This window comes from Musa acuminata, chromosome BXJ1-2 (assembly GCF_036884655.1).
Source record: "Musa acuminata AAA Group cultivar baxijiao chromosome BXJ1-2, Cavendish_Baxijiao_AAA, whole genome shotgun sequence".
Taxonomy (NCBI): Eukaryota; Viridiplantae; Streptophyta; class Magnoliopsida; order Zingiberales; family Musaceae; genus Musa; species Musa acuminata.
In genome coordinates, this window is record NC_088328.1 from 3,801,784 (window position 1) to 3,825,571 (window position 23,788).

A 23,788-nucleotide genomic window follows, 5' to 3' on the forward strand; every position below is an offset into this window, starting at 1 on the left:
TTCCACATATCATGCCTAAAGCCCAAGTTGGGAGAACACAAGTCACCCCAGATCCAACTGCCCAACACAACTGAGGATGGAGTTATTCAAGCCCAACTACAAGCCATCCTCGATCGCAGGATCGTGATGCGTCGCCGACATCCCTCTACTGAAGTACTAGTACATTGGAATAATCTACCACTTGAAGACGCCACATGGGAACCATATGAGGAGCTGAAGACCCAGTTCCCTGAGTTCATGGAATCTCAGCCTTGAGGACAAGGCTGATTTGAAGAGGGCAGGTCTGTTAGGACTCTAGCTAGGAAAGTCCTAATTGAGAGGGACATTCTGTTAGGACTCTAGCTAGGAGAGTCCTAATTGAGAGGGACATTCATGTAGGAGGTTTTTTCTTAGAGAAGAATTAGGAGTTGTAAGGGAATAGGAGTCTTGAGTAGGAGTCCTATTAGGAGTTGGTTAGAAGTAAGAGTCTTAAGTAGGAGTCCTATTAAGAGTTAGGGTTTATAAGCCCTATAAATAGCCATGTATTCCTTCTCTTTTCTTAAACAATAGATGAATCTTTTCTGTAGCCTTTGAGCAGCAACTTGGAGGGAGGAACCCCTATAGAGTTCCAAGGAGGCTGATCCCCTAAAGAGATCAACCCCAAGTTTAGAATCTGCAAGGGTTCTAACAGAATCCTTATGTTTAATGTGTTATTTTTTTGCTCATGATGATGAAATTTATTTTTCGATCGTAAACGATAATGCATGCTTTGATATCGCATAAAAAAAACTTGCCCATGCTTGTGTGAAATAAATCAAATAAAAAAAAAGGTGGAAGGAAAATATTTTTCTTAAAGAATTTCTCAATCCCTACTTTATCGATCTTTCAAAAAATGATATCAATGAATGTATGTTTGTTATATTTTGAATCTCTTGAAAATGATTTTGAGTTAACAATTTGAATTTGAATGAGCTTTTATCTTGATTTTTCAAGATTTATAACTTAAGATTTCCTATGCATGAATCAAGTTCTCATATGAATCTATTTACGTTGCCTTCATTGAACTTTCCAAAAAGTGATTTTGATGATTTTGATGATTTGAATTTGAATGAGTTTTATCCAAATCATGATCTTGGTTTCTTGGAATTACTTAAGATTTTTTGAATCAATATCTCTTCTTTGTACTCTTACGATTTTTTCTTTGTATTTTATTTAAAGAAGAGATTTACTATATGAATTATGTCTTTTGGTATTCAAATGGTCTTATCTTTCATGACATGATTTCTTTGTATTTATGACTTGTATGTCTTGTAATAATTGAAATATTTTACACCATTATGTTCTTCCCTTCTTCTTTCTTGTTTACAATGACAAAAGGGGGAGAAGTTACGATCATGCATGGTAGTATGTAATTTGACAAATTGAAACCATCATGATATGAAATATCTATGACTCGGAATGATGCATGTAGTACTTATGATTTCATTATGATGATGAATATGATGTATTGCATATGATGTGAATCATGATTAAAATTGTGTTGACTTGAATTCTAGGTTTATCTCAATTATGGGATATTGCAATAAGAATGACACTTTATCTTTCTCATAATTTAAAAATTGATGAATTGCACCATTGTATTATTATTCCCCTCTTTTTGCCAATGACAAAGGGGGAGAAAGAATTGCTGACTTGCACTTCTCAAAAGAGAAGAAAGAATGATGCTATCATGTGAATTTTGCTAAGTTACACTTTTCAAGAAAATGCAAAAATGATGCTATCTTGTATATTAAAAAATTTACTAGTTTGAACATCAGAAGGAAAAGCAAATATGCTAACTTGCACATCATTAAATTTGCTAGCTTGTATGTTGTAAAACTTGCATATCTCTAAAAACTGATTGTTGCACTCTTCCATTTTATCGATGACAAAGGGAGAGAAGTTATAATGATAATCATGCATGCAATGATGTATTTGGATATTTTGGTTATGCATGATTTTATAATGCATGCAATAATATGATAAATTGGTTATTTCAATACTTATGTTGCATGTAATGTTGAAATACTATGATTTCAAAGTTTCTATCAATATGGCATATTGATAGGGGGAGTTTGTTTAAACTCCGGGAGTTAAGGGTAACTCCGTCAATCAATTGGTTGTCATCATTAAAAAGGGAGAGATTGTTGAATTTCATATTTTGATGATGAAACCAATTAATAAGTGTTTATGATTTGATATGCGTTTTGAGTGACGCAGGATACTTCGATCAGGATGAGACAATTAAAGTAGGAAGAATCATGTTGGGTCGGAGGAAAACATGTCAGAAGATTGGATGTCGAGTCGGAGGATCGGTCGGCGTATCGACAGAAGGCTTCGGGATATGGATTCGAGCATCAGGCTAAGAAGAGTGGATATTGCATAAGGATATCAGAGTTACGGAGGTTAACAGACCGATTGGGCAATAGGCCACAAGAGAGGACGATGCACCATAGAATCAAACGAAGCGTCGATGGACCAATGACATGCCGGACAATATGATTCATGTTTAGTAATAATTATCTAGATCGAAATATGTTTTATGTGTGCAGGATTAACTACAATACCAAGGCATAAAGCAAAATGAAGTCCCAGAGTCAAGAACGCGATTTCGTTGCGAGTTCGAGAGTTCATTAGAAGTCCGGACGTTCATCGAAAGTTCTGCTAGAATTGAACAAGAAATCTAGGAGCTTGCTAAAGAAGCTTGTCAGAACTCGCTAAGAAGATCGTCGTGAAGTCCAGGAGCTTGTTGGGAGTCCATTAGAACATTGCCGAGAGATCGTCGGAAGTTCGCCGGAAGATCATCAGAAGCTTGCCGGAAGAAACCTAGACTTACGAACTTTGTTTAGCTTAGTAAATATCTTAAAATTTATAGTTGACACATAATTGGGATTAGAATTGGGCCAACGTAATTAGAGGATAGTTGGGCCAAGTTTGGGTAGTGTTGGGCCAAGAGAAAGGCACAAATAGTGACCAAACAAGTGAAACCATCATGGCACAGTCTTCGAGACTGTCAAGCAGTTGTACCACTAGTTTGGATGGTGGTACTGCCCAGACACAGTCTTCTAGGTGGTGGTACCGCCAAATTGGGCGGTGGTACCACCCATACCTAGAAATTTCGGGGATTTAAATTTTGGCTCCATTTTTGAAGCAATTTAGGGTCTATAAATATCCTAGCGATTCCTACTTGGAGAAGCAAGAAAAGTGAACAAAAACTCTATGTTTCAAGAGTTGAAAACCCTTGTAAATTATAGAGTCCCTCGTCCTAAATTTTAGAGACCATTCTAAGGGAGAGTGTGAGGGAAGCTTTGTAAAAAGGGGGTATAAAGGTTCTCTCCTGAGCTTGCAAAAAGAGAATAGAGTTGTAAGAATGAGGATGATCTTTGCCTATTAAAGGAAGATCATTAGTGGATGCCGGTGGCTTCGACGAAAGGGGAATCAGCGGAATGGATGTAGGTCACGACGATCGAACCACTATAAAAACTTGGTTTGCATTTCTATTTTTGTTATTTACCTTCACTGCAAACTACTTACTTGATTTACTTCCATTATGCTTACGAATACGATTTCAAAGTTAACATATCTCTGAAGTGATTTTTGTCGAAATCGGTTTGAATCGAACGAAGATTTTTTAAACTGACGTAATCTTTCCATTGCACTAATTCAACCCCCCTCTTAGTGCTAACTCATTCCTAATAGTTGGTATCAAAGCTTCATTTTTCTCATTTGGTTTAACAACTAAAGAGAAATGGCTTTTTTTGGCTTTCAAAAGGGTCACTCACTCATTCGTCCTCCCTTGTTCAATGGGATGGAATACACATATTGGAAAACTCGAATGAGAGTTTGTTTGCTTTCCTTGAATCTCGATTTATGGAATATAGTCGAATTTAGTTGTTTACACATATTGGAAAACTCGTTCCTAATAACATCACTAAGTTGTTTCATTTGTAAGCCTAAAAAGAAAGTTAGTTTACCCACTAAACTCATTTCAAACTCTTGGGTCATGCTCTTGGTAAATGATTTGCATAAGGATTCATTTGTAGAACAAAAAATAATATCATCAACATAAATTTGAACAATAAGAAAGTTATTTTTAAAATTTTTAATAAACAATGTAGTATCGACTTTAACTTTAGAGAAATTATTTTAGATAAGAAATGAGCTAAGTCTCTTATACCAAGCCCTCGGGGCTTGTTTTAATCCATATAGAGCTTTAGTTAACTTAAACATATGATTAGGAAAAAGTGAGTTCTCAAATCTGGGTGCTTGTTCAATTTACACTTCTTCGGAAATAAAGCCATTTAAGAAAGCACTTTTAACATCTATTTGAAATAACTTCAATTTATTACTACTAGCATAGGCAAGGAGGATCCTTATTGCATCTAACCTTGCCATAGGAGCAAAAGTTTCTTTACAATCGATACCTTCTTCTTGTTTGAAACCCTTGGCCATTAATCTAGCCTTGTTTCTTGTTGAATCTCATATTTTGATGATAAAACCAATTGATAAGTACTTATGATTTGAACTGTGTTTTGAGTGACACAGGATGCTTTGATTAGGATGAGATAATTAAAGCAGGAAGAATAATATTGGGCCGGAGAAAAACATGTCAGAAGATTGGACGTCGTGATGGAGGATCAGTTGACATATCAACAGAAGGCTTTGGGCCATAGATTCGGGCATCGGGCCAAGAAGAGTGGATATTACGCTAAGGATATCAGAGTTACGGAGGTCAACTAGCCGATTGGGCAATAGATCGCAAGAGAGGACGATGCGTCGAAGAATCAAACGAAGCGTCGAAGGACCAATGATATGCTAGACAACATGATTCATGATTAGTAATAATTGTCTAGATCAAAGTGTATTTTATATGTGCAGGATTAACTACGATAGCATGGAATAAAGCAAAATGAAGTCCCGGAGTTATGAACGCGATTTTGATAGGAGTTCGAGAGTTCATCAGATGTCCGGACGTTCGTCGGTAGTTCTGCCAGAATTGACCGAGAAGTCATAGAGCTTGCCAAAGAAGCTCATCGGAACTCGTCAAGAAGATCGTCATGAAGTCCAAGAGCTTGCCGGGAGTCCATAAGAACATTGCCGAGAGATCGTCGGAAGTTAGCTGGAAGATCACCGGAAGCTCGCCGGAAGAAACTGGATTTATTTTGCTTAGAATATGTCTTAGGAATCATGGTTAGCACATAATCAGAGTTGGGATTAGAAGGTAATCCCATCAACTCTATTAGGGGCCAATTGGGCCCAAAGTTGGGCTAGTTTGGGCCAGATTCAAGGCCCAACTAGGATGCTGAAAGACTAGCTGGTGGTTGCATTGCTTGGGGAACAACACCCTAGGAATTCTGGGAGTTGGTACCGCCAACAGTAAATGCTGCCAGCGGTGGTACCACCACTCCTGTCAGGTGGTCGTACCACCCAATGTTAGACTAACACTGGCGGTGGTACCGTCCGTACCTAGGAAACTCGGGATGAGGTGTTTTTAGGCTCTAAGTTTGAATCAACTTGTAAATACCCCTCTCATCCCTGGTTAAAACACACAAGCACAGAGAGTTTAAAAGTGATAAAACACTATAGAAATCTCTTGAGAAATCCTCTCCTCTAGCTTAAATTTAGAATTTTGTTTAGAGAGGAGTGTGTGCTTGTAAAGGTTGTCTCCTAGACCAGTGAAAAGGAGAAGAGGGGTGTAAGAAGGAGGTTGATCTTCGCCTATTAAAGGAATATCGATAGTGGATGCCGATGGCCTTGATGGAAGAGGAATTGGCGGAGTGGATGTAGGTCACGATGACTAAACCACTATAAAAATCTGATTTTCCTTTTCTTTTATGCAATTTATCTTACTGCAAACCTCCTTACTTGCTTACTACTTTTAATACGTTTATGAATACGTTTTTAAGTTAACATCTTCCGAAATTGGTTTTCAATATATGAAGAATTTTTCAGAACCGACGTTTTTACCACTGTACTAATTCACCAACCCCACCCCCCCCCCCCCCCCCCCCCCCCGCCCTCTCTCTCTTAGTGTCGACTCGTTCCGAACATTTCTAACCGTGATACCAAATTTATCTTACTTATTTCTAAAGACTCATTTAGTAAAAATAACTAAATAGTCACTAGGTCTTGGAACAAGCTTCTACATCTCCTTTCTCTCAAATTCGTTCAACTCTTCTTACATTGCGATAACCCATGAATCATCTTTCAAGGTTTTGTCAATGCATTTTTGTTCAATTTGAGAAAGAAAAGTGGCATTGGCAAAAAAAAATTTTAAAGAAGAATGAGTTTGAACACCCTTTGATGTATCTCCTATTATTAGCTCCTTAGGATGAGAATCTACATACTTCCATTCTTTAGGTAAGGGGATGTTTCGGAAGAAGATGTATCCAAGTTGCTAGTTGGAGGAGAGATTTTATTCAAATTCAAACATCAAAATTAATATCATCATCAAAATTATTTTTCTTAAATTTGAAAACTTCATTAAAGATAACATGAATAGACACTTCTATAACCAAGGTTCTTTTATTAAAGATACGAAAGATTTTAGAAATAGAAGAATAACCAAGAAAAATGTCTTCATCAGATTTTGCATCAAACATTCCTAAGGCATCTTTTTCATTCAAGATAAAATATTTACAACCGAAAACTTTAAAATATGAAATATTAGTTTTTTTGTTTTCTATAGTTCATAAGGAAATTTGGAAAGTAATGGGCTTACTAGAATCCTATTCATGACATAGCATGCCATATTAACGGCTTAGGCTTAGGCTATATTCGTTTAATATAGTTCTTGTCATTTCTTGTACACTCCTAATTTTTTCTTTCTACTACTTCATTTTGTTGAGGATTTCTCGGAGTAGAGAAATTGTGGTTGTATAAACTAGATTTACAAAATTTTTGAAAATCACGGTTTCGAAATTCATCACCGTGATCGCTCCGAATTGATGAAATCATAAAGTCTTTTTCATTTTGAAATAGTTTACAAAACTTGGAAAAACACTTAAAACAATCATTTTTGTGTGCCAAGAAGTATGTCCAAGTGTATCTACTATAATCGCCTACATTTACAAACACGTATTTGCTACCTCCTAGGCTTGTTGTATCAATTGGTCCAAACAAATCCATATGGATCAATTATAATTGTCCAGAGGTGCTTATTTGATCCTTTGATTTGAAACTACCTTTTATTTGTTTTTCTAATTAACATGCATCACATACATTATCTTTCACAAACTTAATCTTAGGAATGCCTCTTACAAGTTCTCTAGATGAGATTTGAGAAATTAGTTACATGCTAGCATGACCTAATCTCCTATGACAAAGCTAAGTATCGTCATTCAAAACCGAAAAACATATTTTATTACAAAGATCATCAATGTCAATAGTGTATATATTATTTTATTTTAGGATAATCATAGATGTATTTTTGTGTGGTTGTTCAATAATGCAAGCATTGGATTCAAATCTAATGATGAATCATTTATCACACAATTGACGAATGCTCAAAAGATTATGCTTTAAGCCATCAATCAACAACCAATCTTTAATCAAAAAGTTAGATTTGTAACCTATGGTTCTTTTGCCAATGATTTTACCCTTGTTGTTGTCTCTGAAGGTGATATACCCTTTGTCTAAGCTAGTGATCTTAAAGAATTTAGATGGATCTCTGGTCATGTGCCTTGAGCATCCACTATCAAGGTACTATCTCTTTCTCCTAGCTTATGATGGTAAATATTTCTACAAAAAATGATGATTTTTAGGTAACCATTTGACCTTGGGTACGTCAAAAATCAATATACTCAACTTATCATTTTGTATAGAGTTTTTTACAGTCCTTTTAGGAACCCAAATCAATTTGTGTGAACTATATCTCTTAAATGGACATTTGTAAGTAACATGTCCGAGTTTGCAACAAAAGTTGTATTTGGTGGGGGGGGGGGGGGGATACATGCAAGGTAGGACCTTTAATAAAGGTGATTGGATTTTGGTGAGAGCTACCCACAAATCCGATTTTGCCTCTTCTATGAATGTGACCCTTATTGGCAAGGATCATGTTCAAGGACTTGCTACCAACCTTAAACTTTTCTAGAGTTTCTTTGAGTAGCAAGTTTTCCTTCTCAAGTGCCTATAAGTGTTCACACTTAGTGCATGGAGGCAACGAAGGACTATCATGCTTAAATTTTTCAAATTTAGTATTTAAAAGGGCATGCTCCTTTTTCAAACAATTAAACTTTTTTCTCATTATTCTACATTCATCCAACAAATCATGAAAATCACTTAAAAGCTCATTTAAAGATAAATTTGTATCTAATAAACCACTTACCTCATCTCCGATAGCCATTAGTGCGTAGTTGGCAGTTTTCTTATTGCTTTGTTCTTTATTTTCGGAATCGCTCGAGTCATCCCACGTTGCTTTGAGTGCCTTCTTCTTCTTTGGTTGTTTCTTCTTTATTTGGGGACATTCACTTTTGAAATGTCTTGGCTTCTTGCATTCGTAGTATATAATTTGTTCTTTCTTAGGTTCAATTTTATTTTTAGTGTTATTTTTAGATTTATTTCTTTTTATGAATTTTTGAACTTTTTTGTCAAGAGTCCCAAGTCATCATTATAGTCCTAATCACTTGAACTACCTTTCAAGTGGTCTTCATAAGTTCTTAGTATCATATCCTTCCTGTTCTTTGGAAGGTTATTCTCAAGCTCTTCTTGAGCATTACAAGTCATCTTATAGGTTATTAATGACCCAATAAGTTCTTCGAGAGGGAAATTATTCAAATCCTTGACCTCTTGAATGCCCATTACTTTAGGGCCCCAATGCTTTGGAAGGGATTTTAATATTTTATTAACAAGTTCAAAGTTAGAAAAACTTTTATCAAGTGCTTTTAGACCATTGACAACGTCTGTAAACTGGGTGTACATGTCTCCAATGGTCTCACTTGGTTTCATCCAAAACAATTCATAAGTATGGGCTAAAAGATTTATTTTGGACTCATTTACTCTAGTAGTGCCTTTGTAAGTGATTTCAAGTGTGTACCAAATATCAAAAGTCGTTTCACAAATAGACATTTAATTGAACTCATTTTTATCTAAAGCGTAAAACAAGGCATTCATAGCCTTAGCATTTAAAGAGAATGTCTTCTTCTCCAACTCATCCAATCATTCATTGGAAGAGAAGACTTTTAAAAGTCATTTTTCATAATGTTTCATAACTCAAAATCCATAGAAATTAGAAAATTTCTCATTCTAGTTTTTTAATATATGTAATCTGACCCATTGAACATGGGTGGACGTGTAATTGAATGACCCTCTTGGTTGTTGGCAAATGTCATCTCTCTTATATTTTAAACCAAAATAAGAGTGACCTCACTCTGATACCAATTGTTAGGATCAAGAATAGTACTAAGAGGGGGGGGGGGTGAATTAGTGCAGCGGATAAAAATGATCAATTTAAGTGATTTCGAAAACTTCGTACGATGAAAAAACTTTAGTTCAATGAGAACTATTTTGAAAAGTCATTTGGCTCTTGTAAGTGAGTAGAGAAGAGGTGATTGGATAATTTATAATGAAGTAAAATAGAATGTAGCACAAATAAAGAAAAATAAGCAGTAAGGAAAGAACACACCGGAATTTATAGTGGTTTGGTCATTGTGACCTACATCCACTTCTGATTCCTCCTCCGTTGAGGTCACCAGCATCCACTAATGGTCTTGCTTCAATAGGTGAAGACTAACCATCTCTTTACAGTGTTTTCTAGATAACCTTTACAAGCCTCACACCTCGTCTTAGATGATTACAAAGCTAAAGAGAGGGACGAGGAGGACTCTTTGCACTTTTACAACACTTTTACACCCCAACACTTTAAAATTTTTTCACATTATAATTGCATTTTGTTGCCCTTTTATATAGAAAAGGGTGGGGTATTTATAGGCCCCAATGACTTCAAAATTGGAGCCAAAAAGTGTTTCATTTTAGGTTTTAAGGGTACTAGCAGTACCATCGCCTACAACACTAACACTAGGTAGTACCACCGTCAAGTATGATGATACTACCACCTAACAGAGCCTCAGAGACTGGGCTCTAGCGGTACCACCACCTAGTAGTAATAACTATTGGTGATACCTCTACCCAGACCACCTAGGAGGCTGAGCCTCAGGCGGTTCCACTGCCCACCCTAGGCGGTGCCACCGCCTAACAAGGTTCAGCAACATATTTGGGCCTTGAATCCAGCCCAAACCAGTCCAATTATGTGCTCAGTTGGCCCTTAATAGGGTAAATAGGATTATCTCCTAAACCTAACCCTATTTATGTGTTAACTATGATTTTTAAGACATACACTAAACAAAACAAGCCCGGTAACTCTTGGTTTCTTTCGACAAGCTTCCAATGATCTTCCGATGGACTTTCGATGATCTCTCGGCAATCTTCCAGCAAACTTCTAGCAAGCTCCTAGACTTCATGATGATCTTCTTGCGAGTTCTGATTAGCTTCTTCTTGGTCAATTCCGGTAGCATTTCCAATGAACCTCCGGACTTTCGACGAACTCTCAAACTCCCAACAAAATCTCGATCTTGACTTTGGCACTTTGTTTTATTTTATACCTTGATCACTATCGTAGTTAATCCTACAAACTTTTCTCAATATATAGATTGGATTAAATAATTTATCAATTGATTTCATTATCAAAATCTGAGATTCAACAATTGGGGCATGGCCCCAAACATCAGTATAAATAACTTCAAAATATTTAGAGCAAGATATGGAAGATATTCCAAAAGGGAGTCTATAAATTTTATTACTAAAATAGGCATCACAATGAGTTATAATGCTACTAGTTTTAAGAGTAGGAAGAGAATAACGAGAAAGTAATTTTTGTTGGATCGAGGATAAAGGATGACCAAGACGATGATGCCACACATCAATTGGAGCTACAATGAAAGAGTAAGCAATGGCCTGGGTGATTTGTGGAACTGATGGCCATGCATAAATATTATCCTTATTCTGGCCTTGGACTAAGGATGCCCACATGCTCAAAATCCTTAATAAGAAAGAAGTTAGGAAAGAATTCAATTGAGGTATTATTTTGTTTGCAGAATTGAGAAATGAAAATGAGATTTTGTTTGATGTGAGATGCACACAAAATATTATCAAATATAAAATTTGTGTAATGTGAATTAAGCATTGTGGAACTAGTATGAGTAATGGAAATTCCTTTACTATAACCGATGATGATGTCTTCATTTCCACATAATTGTTGCGGATGGATAAGTTCTATAGATCAAAGGTGATATGATGAGATGCTCTAGAGTCTATAATCTAATTATGTTGACTAGTATTTGGAGTAGTCGTGAGATTTGCTTGAGGCCAATGTGATGGAGGAGGAAGTTTGGGTCGTGATCGATAGACTTTTGCAGAGTAGCCAACTTTATCACATAATTGGCAAATAACTCTTTGTTGATTTGTATGGCAGGATGCTAGGGCTGGGGATAATTGAAGTAGTCGCCTTGATAGTTATGAATAAAATATTGATGATGTGGAGGAGGGAGGGGGGGGGGGGGGGGGGGGGGGGGTGGGGGGTTTATTTAGAGCTCACAAGTTTAGGAGGCATTCTGGCCAAACCTTTGTTGACGATCTTGTTATACTAATTGCCCCTCTTCTTGGATTTTTTAACTGACTTGAGTTGTGATTGATGGTCTTGGCAATTTGTCCTCACGCTTGAGATATATCTCATAGTCAGTTAATTTATCATAGAGTTCTTTAAATGACATCGGTGAGTCACATATACATATTGCTATTGCCAGTTCCTTATACTCGTCTCCTAGGCCGTTAAGGGTATGGACAATGATTTCTTCATCATTGAGGGAATGACCTATCAGGGCCAAGTTATTGATGATAACTTTTATATTTTATAGATAATTGATAATAGTACTTCTCTCTTGTTTTATTTGTATGAGACTGGATAGGAGACTAAGCATGCGAGGACGTGAATGATTTGCCAAGGTGGTTTGTAACTTGTACTAAGCTTCGACATTAGTGTCACATAAAGATATGAGTGGGGCAAAGGATTTAGCAATTGTGGTCTGGATTTGGTACTAGATTGGGTGCTTCTGGGATGTTAGCATTACTAGTGGACAACGAAGAGAGTCATCGACATAGCCCAGTAAATCATAGCCAAATAGGATATTAGAAAATTGTGCAAATCAGGGTTCGTAGTTGCCACCTTTAGATAACTTGAAGGGGATGAGAGCTGTAGCATTGATGGAGATAAGGCCTATATGTTGAGGAGTGCTATGGTTCCTTGTGGGAATAGTAACTAGAGCGTCAGAGGTAGACGATGAAGACATATTGAGGATATGTACCAATCGGAGGGAGCAAGGGGAGTCTTCAGCTATAGAAGGAGGGTGAGAAGATGGCTTGATATGCTGTTGAGAGATTGGACGGTGATCAGGATGGGATGAGGAACTCTGCCACAGTGTCGGGTAGGGAACTATTTCTGCTTTGATGTAGTATAGTTCCTGGGAATGATTGCAAGAGTAGCTCAGCATATTGTCATTGTCATCTTCTTCTTCTTCTTTGCACCAGCAAACTCGAGATCCAATTCTCCTTTTAGTGATGACCTTGGCTTCTCTTTCTCTTTGCTCGCAGCATCTCGATCATTCTTCTTGGAGAGTGTACCTCCTATATGTTTGCTCTTAAGCTTTACTATGACCTGTGGCTTACTATTGATGTAGATCGACACTCTCATCTAGTATCTTTTCTAGTGCATTTGAGTAGCTCATCTTCTTTGCACCAAATATTTGGGCTGCTACATTGACTCTTCCCGTAAGGGATGATGATAGCATTGTTCCTTGCTTCTCTTTGCACTAAGGGAGAAGAAAGAGGAATGTTGCATTAAGGGGAAGTGGAGAGGAGCCCTCGACAGTGGAAGTGTTTGGCCATAGTCCGCCACAGCGATCATTGCAATCTGTGAGAGATTTACAGTTCTTACCATAGATCTGTGAGAGATCTACAGTTCTTGCCACAGATCTATGAGAAATCTATAGTTCTTATCGTAGATCTATGTAAAATATGTAGTTCTTCAAATAGATTTGTGAGAGATTAAGGCAGATATGTGAGAGATCTATAGTTCTTGTTGTAGATCTGTTAGAGATCTATAGTTCTTAAGAGACCTATAGATCTGCATAATATTAAGGCTATGGCTTCAGGGAGTCAGTGAGGAGGGTCAGTAGCTACAAATGCCACGGTGCACGTTAGAGAGGGAGCTGATCATGGTCCACACCAAGTGCGACAACCAGTTGACCCACTATTCCAAATGCTGCTCATTGAGGCAGAGAAGGAGTTCGGGTACATCATTATTGGGCTGCTCGAGCTCCCCTATAGCATTGAGCTCTTCCAAAAGGTGTTGTGCGAGGTGGAGGAGGACGTAGTGGAGCTGCACTCACCTCGATGTAATTGTGCCAAAGGCCATTTCTAAGGCGTTATTGTGATGTAGAGTGGGCCCAACGCACGCAAGTACCTCCAACGGAAGGCTTCGGTTAGAGGAGGAGGTCAAGCTTCGGTTAGTCATAGGGAGGTGGTTCATTATTGCTACCGAGGATAATGCCAAGGATGACGGGGAGCAGCGCAACGTAGACGATGGCAGGCTCGCGGCGACAGGTGATCACGAGAGTGACGATCATGAAGAAGGGGTCATCGCGCTGACAGCCTGTAGGAACCAAAGGGAGGCATTGCAGCAAATGATGAAGAAGCAAAAGATGGCGCCAAGTAGAGAAGAAAGGGGTCCGCTGGCAGATTAGGTGTTCTGGGACAAGATGTAATGACAGAAAAATGTGACTAGATGCATCCGATGGCCGATTTCAGAGTTAGGGAGAACGTCAACACAGATAGGGTAGTCAGAGGATGTCCCACTTGGGTAGAGAGCAGGTAGGCAATAGTAAGTGCTACGACGAGTTGTAGCGAGTGGGCAGCTATTAGGACTCTAGCTAGGAGAATCCTAATAAAGAGGGGCTTTCATGTAAAATCTACCTAAGCTGACCACTATTAAAGAGGTGAAGAGGTTGGCTAGGGTTAGGATAATGTTTCTTAGAGAAGAATTAGGAGTTGTAAAGGAATAGGAGTCTTGAGTAGGAGTCCTATTAGGAGTTAGAGTTTAGAAGCTCTATAAATAGCTATATATTTCTCCTCTTTTGATAAGCAATAGATGAATCTTTTTTGCAGCCTTTGAGCAGCAACTTGGAGGGAGGAACTCCTATAGAGTTCCAAGGAGACCGATCCCCTAAAGAGATCAACCCCAAGTTTAGAATTTGCAAGGGTTCTATCACCTGGTATCAGAGCAGCATTCTTGGCATCTAGCTGCCCTTCCACAGTCATCTAAAGCAATTCTCACAATTGCTTAAAAGATCATCGCCAAATTCCGTCATCATCTCCACCACCGCGGATCATTCTTTGATCTCCCTGTTAATTGTAACAAGTTTCTGGTTTCCTACCTTACTACTACTGCAATTTAGTTTTTGCTGCATAAAAAATTTAGTTATCCTTATTCAAAAATCTAAAAAAAAAATTGTTCCTATATTGCTGCATAAACTTTTCGTCGTAAAGTTTTCATCTCTATGACAAAACATACATTACAGAATTCCAGCGGCATAGAACAATTTGTTTGATCTTGCTAATGCGTTTTTTTAATCCAAATCTCTACAAAATTTTTATGACAACTTTGACACTTCCTAACAATGGATTTTCCTTTAGTTTCGTCAAAAAATTCTCAATATAAACCACTGATCTTTTATGTCCAATCAGTTATACTTGAAAATCTATGCTGTAAAAAATTGTAGCCGCATATTGTTGCCCTAACCGATATATTTGTAATCCTTTTTTAATAAAATTTCTTATACACTTTATTGATTATCTTGGCTTCTATCTAAGATTAATCTCTTAAGGAATTCATCTCTAAAAACATTCTTATGTTGCTGCAAATTTTCATCGCAAACCGCTGAAATTTTTTGACGAGAATTCTGCTATCGCGACTTGCACCAATTTCCTTGCTGTTATAGTGCCAAAATTTTCTTGATTAAATTGGATGTCCTTGTTGTCATATTAACTGAGATTTTGCTATCAATTCTCTCCTCAAATCTATCAGTTTTTTCTAAAAATTTCGTCGAGAAACCGCTGTTTCTTTGATGACAATTTTGTTCATACAAGGCAACACATACCTGCAGCAACTTCCACTGATGTCTATCAAAACTTTGCTGCCATCTACCACAGATCTAAAACTTTTTTCCTAACCTTTATCCACTTCCATCACAGCCCTAAAACTCTACTAAACCATACCCTCAAACTGCACCCAAAACAGCCATAAAATAAGCCTAAATCGTAGCCTAAATCCATCGATCCACCAACCCTTTCGACCATCAATTCTCTCAACCTATACATGTATTTAACTCGAAAACAAAAGAGAAATCTTAACATCACATATTTGGAGGCATATACTATGGCATCTGAGGAGGCAATCAATGCTAAATTTGAAGCCTTCGAGGCACGAATGGAGGATAAGATTCAGATGCTCTTTACCGAACTCAGATTGGGCCGGCCACCAAGCCCGAAGAAATCACATCAAGGAGAGAGCTCTGCCCAATCACACTAAGCCCGAAGAGATGACTTCCAAGGGAGGGGAGGCTCTATGACCGACCCCAACTATCCATGCATGAGGGTGGACTACCCTAGATGGGAAGAAGGAGACCCGATTGGTTGGATCTCGCGCACAGAGCGATATTTTCAGTACCACAAAATCGTGGATGCATCTATGGTGGAAATTATAGCTATACATCTAGAAGGGGATGCCATATAGGGTTTGACTAGTTTGAATACACTAATGGAGTCCTCTCATGGTGACAATTTAAAAAAGGACTGCTGATCCACTTCGGACCGACCAATTACAAGAACGTTGATGGACAACTAGCAAAGATCCGACAAACCTCCACCATTCAGGAGTACCAAACTAGGTTTGAAATGTTATCTAATCAAACTCATGAATGGTCTGAAAAATAGCTATTGGGGACCTTCATTTAGGGCTTGAGGCCAAAGATCTGGGGAGAAGTTAAAATACGACAACCGTACATGCTTATGGCAGCCATCTCTTTCACACGATTTCAAGAGGAGCCATTGAACCATAAAGCCTGAAGGACTAGGGTCACTCCTCAACTAGCAATACTGAAGCCCTCAACCCCCTCTACTATCAACCGAGTCCTTACACCAAAAAGGTTGACAAGAGAAGAGCTTCGGGAGCAATATACGAACGGGTTATGTTGGCACTGCGATGAGTCGTGGAGCCACGAGCATCGCTGTAGAAAAGGGAGACTTCTTATGATTGAACCAGTATAAGAAGAGGTCATAAAATATCTAGAAAAGAGCCTTAAACAAGAAGAAGAAGATGTGGAAGAAGAGCCACTACCGACCGACGTTACGGTACACACACTTGCCGGCTACTCAAACCCGCAAATGATGAAAGTTGGAGGCCTTCTCAAACAACAACCGATCACTATTCTTATCGACATGGGCAGCACTAATAACTTCCTAAACAGCAAGGTTGCTGCTCGGATGGCGCTTCACATTGAAGGTTGTAGCAAGTTCGACATAAAGGTCATCGACGGAAGAATCCTAAAGTGCGACCAACGAATAGAGAAAGTTTTGCACAAGGTAAATGGTGGCTTTTTGATGCATCTCCAGCAGCAATTAGAGGGGAAGAAAATAGAAATTGAAGATCATAATCTTGCTCAATTGCTTGCTGAATTTGCCAACATTTTTGCTGAACCGTGCGTTCTTCCTCCTATGCGGCAACATGACCATAGGATTCCAATCCTTCCGGGCAAGCCACTAGCAAACACTCAGCCATACCGATATCCTCATCTCTAAAAGAATGAAATTGAAAATATCGTAAAGGAGATGCTTGAAACAGGGGTGGTTCGGCCAAGTTGCAGCCCCTATTCCTCACTGGTGCTACTTGCATGCAAGAAGGACGGAACTTGACGGATGTGCATCTACTACCGAGATTTAAATGGCATCACTGTCAAGGACAAATACCCTATTCTAGTAGTAAATGAATTTATGGATAAAAGGGAGCATGAATCTTCAAAAAGCTAGACCTTTGATCCAGTAATCATCAAATACGAGTGTGCGAAGAAGACATACCGAAAACCACTTTTCAAACACACAATGACCACTATGAATTTTTGCTTTCTTCAACAAAAGATGGAATATCTTAGGCATATCATATCAGAGAAAAGTGTGGTGGTGGACCCCTCCATAATTCAAGCAATGTAAAACTAGCCAATCCCGAGGAACATAAAATTGTTACATAGCTTTCTAGGTTTAACAGGCTACTCCCGTAAGTTCATGAAAAACGATGGAAAGATCAGTGAACCACTTACTTCCTTGCTAAAAAAAGATGCTTTCCAATAGTTGGACAAAGCCACCACCACCTTTGACGAACTTAAAGTCGTAATGATGATAGTGCCCGACTTCAGCAAGACTTTTGTTATTGAAGCTGATGCCTCTGGAGTCAAAATTGGTGTTGTACTAATGCAAGATGGCCGCCCCCTCACTTATACTAGTAAGACATTATCTCCTTCCCATCTCAAAATTACTATTTACGATAAGTAGATGCTCATGATTGTGCATGCTGTGGCCAAGTAGAGTCCTTACTTGATCGGCCGATATTTTCAATTAAAACCGACCATAGAAGCCTCAAGTACTTTTTGGAGCAAAAGATATCATCCTCTGAGCAGCAAAAATAGGTAACCAAACTTCTTGGATTTGATTATGAAATTATTTACAAAAAAGGGAAAGAAAACGTTGTTGCATATGCACTTTCACGGCTACTTGAGCAAGCTAAGGTTTCAGCCATCTCCCTTCCTACCACCAGCTTCCTCGAGGACATTAGGGAAGAATGGAAGAAGAATCTAAAAATCAACAACATCATAAAAAAACTGGAGGAGGATCCAAGAGCAATAGCCTACTACACTTGGGATTCGAGGGATCTACGCTACAAAGGTCACATTGTGCTTATACTTGACTCCCCTTGCATCAAAATCATCCTGCATGAAATGCACTCCACACCTTTAGCAGGGTACTCCGAATTCCTAAGAACCTACAAAAGAGTGAAGCAAATTTTTTATTGGAGAGGGATGAAAAAAATTATTGCTGAATATGTAACACAATATGATGTATGTCAACAGCACAAGAGTGAAATAGTGGCAAGTCTATGGAAGCTACAACCACTACCCATACCAGACTCGGTGTGGACTGACATCTCCATGGACTTCATCGAAGGGCTGCCACCTTCTAAAGAGTTATTCCAGATGTAGGGCACTAAATTAAAAGAGAGTACGACATATCACCCACAAATCGATGACTAGACGGAAGTGGTGAATAGGTGCTTGAAGACATACCAAAGCCATCCACCAAATATGACTACCGAAGGAGAACTCCAGACCCAGTCGAGTGCTTGATTTATCGACAAATCATGACTTGACGATGACGATCCACTACTGAATCGCTAATACAATGGGCGAACTTACTAGCAGAAGGCTCCACTTGGGAGAACTATGATGACTTGAAGATCAAATTCCTAGAGTTCATGGAATCTCAACCTCGAAGACAAGTCTGATTTGAAGAGGGTGTGTCTGTTAGAACTCTAGCTAGAAGAGTCCTAATAGAGAGGGGCATTCATGTAAAACCTACCTAAGTCGACCCCTATTAAAGAGGTGAAGAGGCCGGCTAAGGTTAGGAGGTTGTTTCTTAGAGAAGAATTAGGAGTTGTAAAGGAATGGGAGTCTTGAGTAGGAGTCCAATTAGGAGTTGGTTAGAAGTAGGAATCTTAAGTAGGAGTCCTATTAGGAGTTAGGGTTTAGAAGCCCTATAAATAGCCATGTATTCCTCCTCTTTTGATAAGCAATAGATGATTCTTTTATGCAGCCTTTAAACAGCAACTTGGAGGGAGAAACCCCTATAGAGTTCCAAGGAGGCCGATGTTAGGATCAAGAGCGTGAATTAGTGCAGCGAAAAACTTTCACGATTTCAGAAAATTGTTCGTTTCGTTTAAAACTGAGTCCGACGAAAATGGTTTCGATTCAATCAGTTTCGAAGAGAAGTTGAACTTGAAAGCTTTCATAAAATTGGAAGAGAAAATTAAGGAGGTTTGTAGTAAAGTAAATTGCGCAAATGAAAAGCAAACCAGAATTTAGAGTGGTTCGGTCAAGGTGACCTACATCTACTTTCGGATTCCTCCTCTAACGAGGTCATCAGCATCCATTAAAGGCTTTCCTTCAATAGGTGAAGACCAAATATCTCTTTACAGCACTTTCTCCTTTTCCCAGGTTTAGGAGACAACCCTTATAAGTCTCACTCCTCTTTCTTGGATGGTTACAAGGCTAAGAGATGAAGGAGGAGAACTCTAACTTTTATAACACTTTTATGACTTAAGAATTTAAGATTAAGCCAATACATTCGTGCCCTTTCATGCAGAAAAGGGTGAGATTTTTATAGGATCCAATGGCTTCAAAATTGGAGGCAAAAAGTGTCACATCCCTGGAATTCGGGGTACGAGCGGTACTACCACTATTACTGGGCGGTACTACTGTCGCTGATTTTACTCAGGGCAGTACCACCGCCGAACAGGGGTGGTGCTACCGCTCACAGCACTACTGCCAGTAGTACCACAATTGAGAAATCCAGGGGCATGGCCTTCCAAGCGGTGCCACCACCGACCATTTTTTCAGGGGTTGAATTGGTAGCTCACTTTGGCCCAATTTAGCCTTGTTAAGGACCCAATTGGCCCCTAACCTCCTAATACTAACTTAATTTATGCTCTAACTATGATAATTAAGACATAATTTATAATACTTCTTATTCTGGTGCGTCAATTGCTCTTCCGACGAGCTTCCGGCGTACTTCCGGCGAACATCCGACGAACTCTCGGCAATGTTCCGGTAGACTCCTGGCAAGCTCCTGGACTTTACAATGATTTTCTTAGCGAGTTTCGACGAGCTTCCTTGGCAAGCTCCTGGACTTCTCGGTTGGTTCTGGTATAACTTCTAATAAACGTCCGGACTTTCGTCGAACTTTCGAACTCCCAATGAGATCTCTGACTTCATCATCAAAATCCGAGATTCAATAATCTCCCCCATTTTTTATGATGACAATCAATTGATGATAGAGTTAACCTTAACTCCTCCTATCTATATGCCATATTTGAGAAAAGATATTCTTGGCAAGCTCCTAGACTTCTCGGTTGGTTCTGGTACAACTTCTAATAAACGTCCGGACTTTCGTCGAACTTTCGAACTCCCAATGAGATCTCTGACTTCATCATCAAAATCCGAGATTCAATAATCTCCCCCATTTTTTATGATGACAATCAATTGATGATAGAGTTAACCTTAACTCCTCCTATCTATATGTCATATTTGAGAAAAGACATTCTTGAATTCAATACCTTTGAATTCAAGAAACAAACTGATAAGATAAGTTCATTAAACTTATCAACATGCACATCATGATTCCTATCATGATCTAATATTTTCAAAATACGATGCCAAGTATTTCTCAAAATGATGTCAAGGCATGACATCCATTTTCAAGTATGATATTTCAAATATGAAAGATGACAAAGATAGCAATTCATCATTCTATGGCAAAATATCAATTACAAAATAGCAAGTTAAGCTCTAGATATCTTATCATAATGAAAGAAATTTATCAAGCAAACATTTCAAGTATATATGATGAAATACATTGCATATATTTGTCATCAATTTATCATATTTTGGTATTATTTCTCTCCCTCTATCATAAACAAAATGAAGAACAATTCAACAATACAAGTGTGGTAAAAAAAATCAAGCAAGTTTCATACTCAAAAGTTCTCATCATTAAATGTTATTAATATTAAAACGATAGATTCCAACAACTTCTCCCTCTTTGTCATCACATTTTGCATGAAGAAGAGGAAAGATGGTAAGGGGAGAATCTATTAAGAACTAAATTTGTGAAATAATTTGAATTAAGTCGAAAAACGAGAAATAAGTTTTCATTAAAACATGCTTTCATTTTGCCAAAGAGAATGGATTCATAAAAAGGATCAAGATATCCATATGAAATCAAATCTCCACAAAAATTATCACACAAATGCTTTCATTATCACACACGAGAAGGGATTCGTTAAAACATGTTTTCATTACCACACACAAATTCATCTTTCAAGGATTAAGATATCCATTGGAATTCCTTCAATTTTCATGAGAAGAATTTATGGGAGAGGAGTATCACATGAAGGAGAAATTCACGAATAAAACATCATAGTGAGAAGAGCATTACATCAAATTCATTTCTCATTAAAAATTCATAAGAGTGAAATCTGTGAGAGATGCATTTGTCAATGATTTTCATGAATCAAACATCAAGATATGTATAAACACTTCATGCATTTATAAAATGTTTTGTCATAGCCTTTCATCACTACTTGTATGAGGTAATATCATTAGTGCTTGTAGCACTCAAAAATGAAGAATCCAATATTGCATCATGTATGATTAAAACTTCTCAATATTCAATAGAGATCATAATCATCATAGAAATTTTCAGCATCAAAACATAAAATTCCAACATTAAAGTAAATAGCATTTACAACATCAAGGTAAACAATTTTTAGCATCAAAAGAGGAGAAGAGTTAAGTGAGTGATCCAAAGAATCAAGAAAGTCCGAAAATGAAATTTGACAAATTCATGCATTCGGGCAAATTAACATTTCTAATTCTCTTCTAATAAAATCAAATTATTCTTCACTTAAGGGCTTTATAAAAATATTGGCTAATTGATGTTTCGTATCAATAAACTCTAATATTACATCATGATTATTAATATGATCTCATATAAAGTGATGTCTAATATCAATATGTTTAGTTCTAGAGTGTTGAATAGGATTTTTTATTACACATATTACACTTGTGTTATTACATTTTATGGGAATGTTTTTAAGATGAATCTTATAATTTTCTAAAGTATTTTTCATCCACACAACTTGTGCACAACATGCACTAGCTATAATGTACTCGGCTTCGGGTATACATAGTGCAACCGGATTTTGTTTCTTGGAAGACCAAGAAACAAGTGCGTTTCCTAAAATTTAACATGTTCCGGATGTACTTTTTCTATCTAATATACATCCTGCAAAATCCGCATCAGCATAAGCAATTAGATCAAAGTTCTCAGATTTTGGATACCATAATCCTAGATTTATGGTTCCTTTAAGGTATCTAAGTATTCTCTTAACTGCTTTAAGATGATATATCTTAAAATTAGATTAAAACCTAGCACAAAATCCTACACTAAACATGATATCCGGTCTAGTTGCAGTGAGGTATAGTAAACTTCCTATCATACCCCTATAAGCTTTTTGATCAAAGCTTTCTCCACTTTCATCAATGTCTAACTTAGTGGAGGTGCTCATAGGAGTATTGATAGCCTTTGAGCTATCCATATTAAACCTTTTGTAGCAAATCTAAAGTATATTTTGCTTGACTAAGAAAAATACCATTACTTAGTTGTTCGATTTGTAAGCCTAAAAAGAAAGTTAATTCCCCCATCAAACTCATTTCAAATTCAAAACTCATACTTTTAGCAAATGACTCACATAGAGATTCGTTCGTGGAAATGAAAATAATATCATCAATATAAATTTGAATAATAAAAAAATTATTTTTAAAATTTTTGATAAACAATGTAGTATCGACATTGTCTTTAAAAAAATTATTTTCGATAAGAGATGAGCTAAGTCTCTTATACTGAGCCCTTGGGGCTTGTTTCAATCCATAGAGAGCTTTAGTCAATTTAAACACATGATTAGGGAGATTATCATTCTCAAATCTGGGAGGTTGTTCAACATAAATTTCTTCGAAAATAAAGCCATTAAGAAATGAACTTTTAACATCTATTTGAAACAACTTAAAATTATTACTACTAACATAGGCAATGAGCATCCTTATGGCTTCTAATCGTGCCATAGGAGCGAAGGTCTCTTCATAATAGATCCCTTCTTCTTGGTTGAAACCTTTGGCTACTAATCTAGCCTTGTTTCTAACCATGATACCAAATTCATCTTGCTTGTTTCTAAAGACACATTTAGTACCAATAACTAAATGGTCATTTGGCCTAGGAACAAGCTTTTACACCTCATTTCTCTCAAATTAATTTAACTCATCTTGCATTACGATGACCCATGAATCATCTTTCAAGGTCTCATCAATGCATTTAGGTTCAATTTTGGAGAGAAAAGCAGCGTTTGCACAAAAATTCTTAAGAGAGGAATGAGTTTGAACCCCTTTAGATGTGTCTCCTATGATTACTCTGTTAGGACTCTAGCTTGGAGAGTCCTAATTGAGAGGGACATTCATGTAAAACTATTAGGACTCTAGCTAGGAGAGTCCTAATTGAGAGGGACATTCTATTAGGACTCTAGCTAGGAGAGTCCTAATTGTGAGGGGCATTCATGTAGGAGGTATTTTCTTAGAGAAGAATTAGGAGTTGTAAGGGAATAGGAGTCTTGACTAGGAGTCCTATTAGGAGTTGGTTATAAGTAAGAGTCTTAAGTAGGAGTCCTATTAGGAGTTAGGGTTTAGAAGCCCTATAAATAGCCATGTATTCCTTCTTTTTTCTTAAGCTATAGATGAATCTTTTCTGCAGCCTTTGAGCAGTAACTTGGAGGGAGGAACCCCTATAGAGT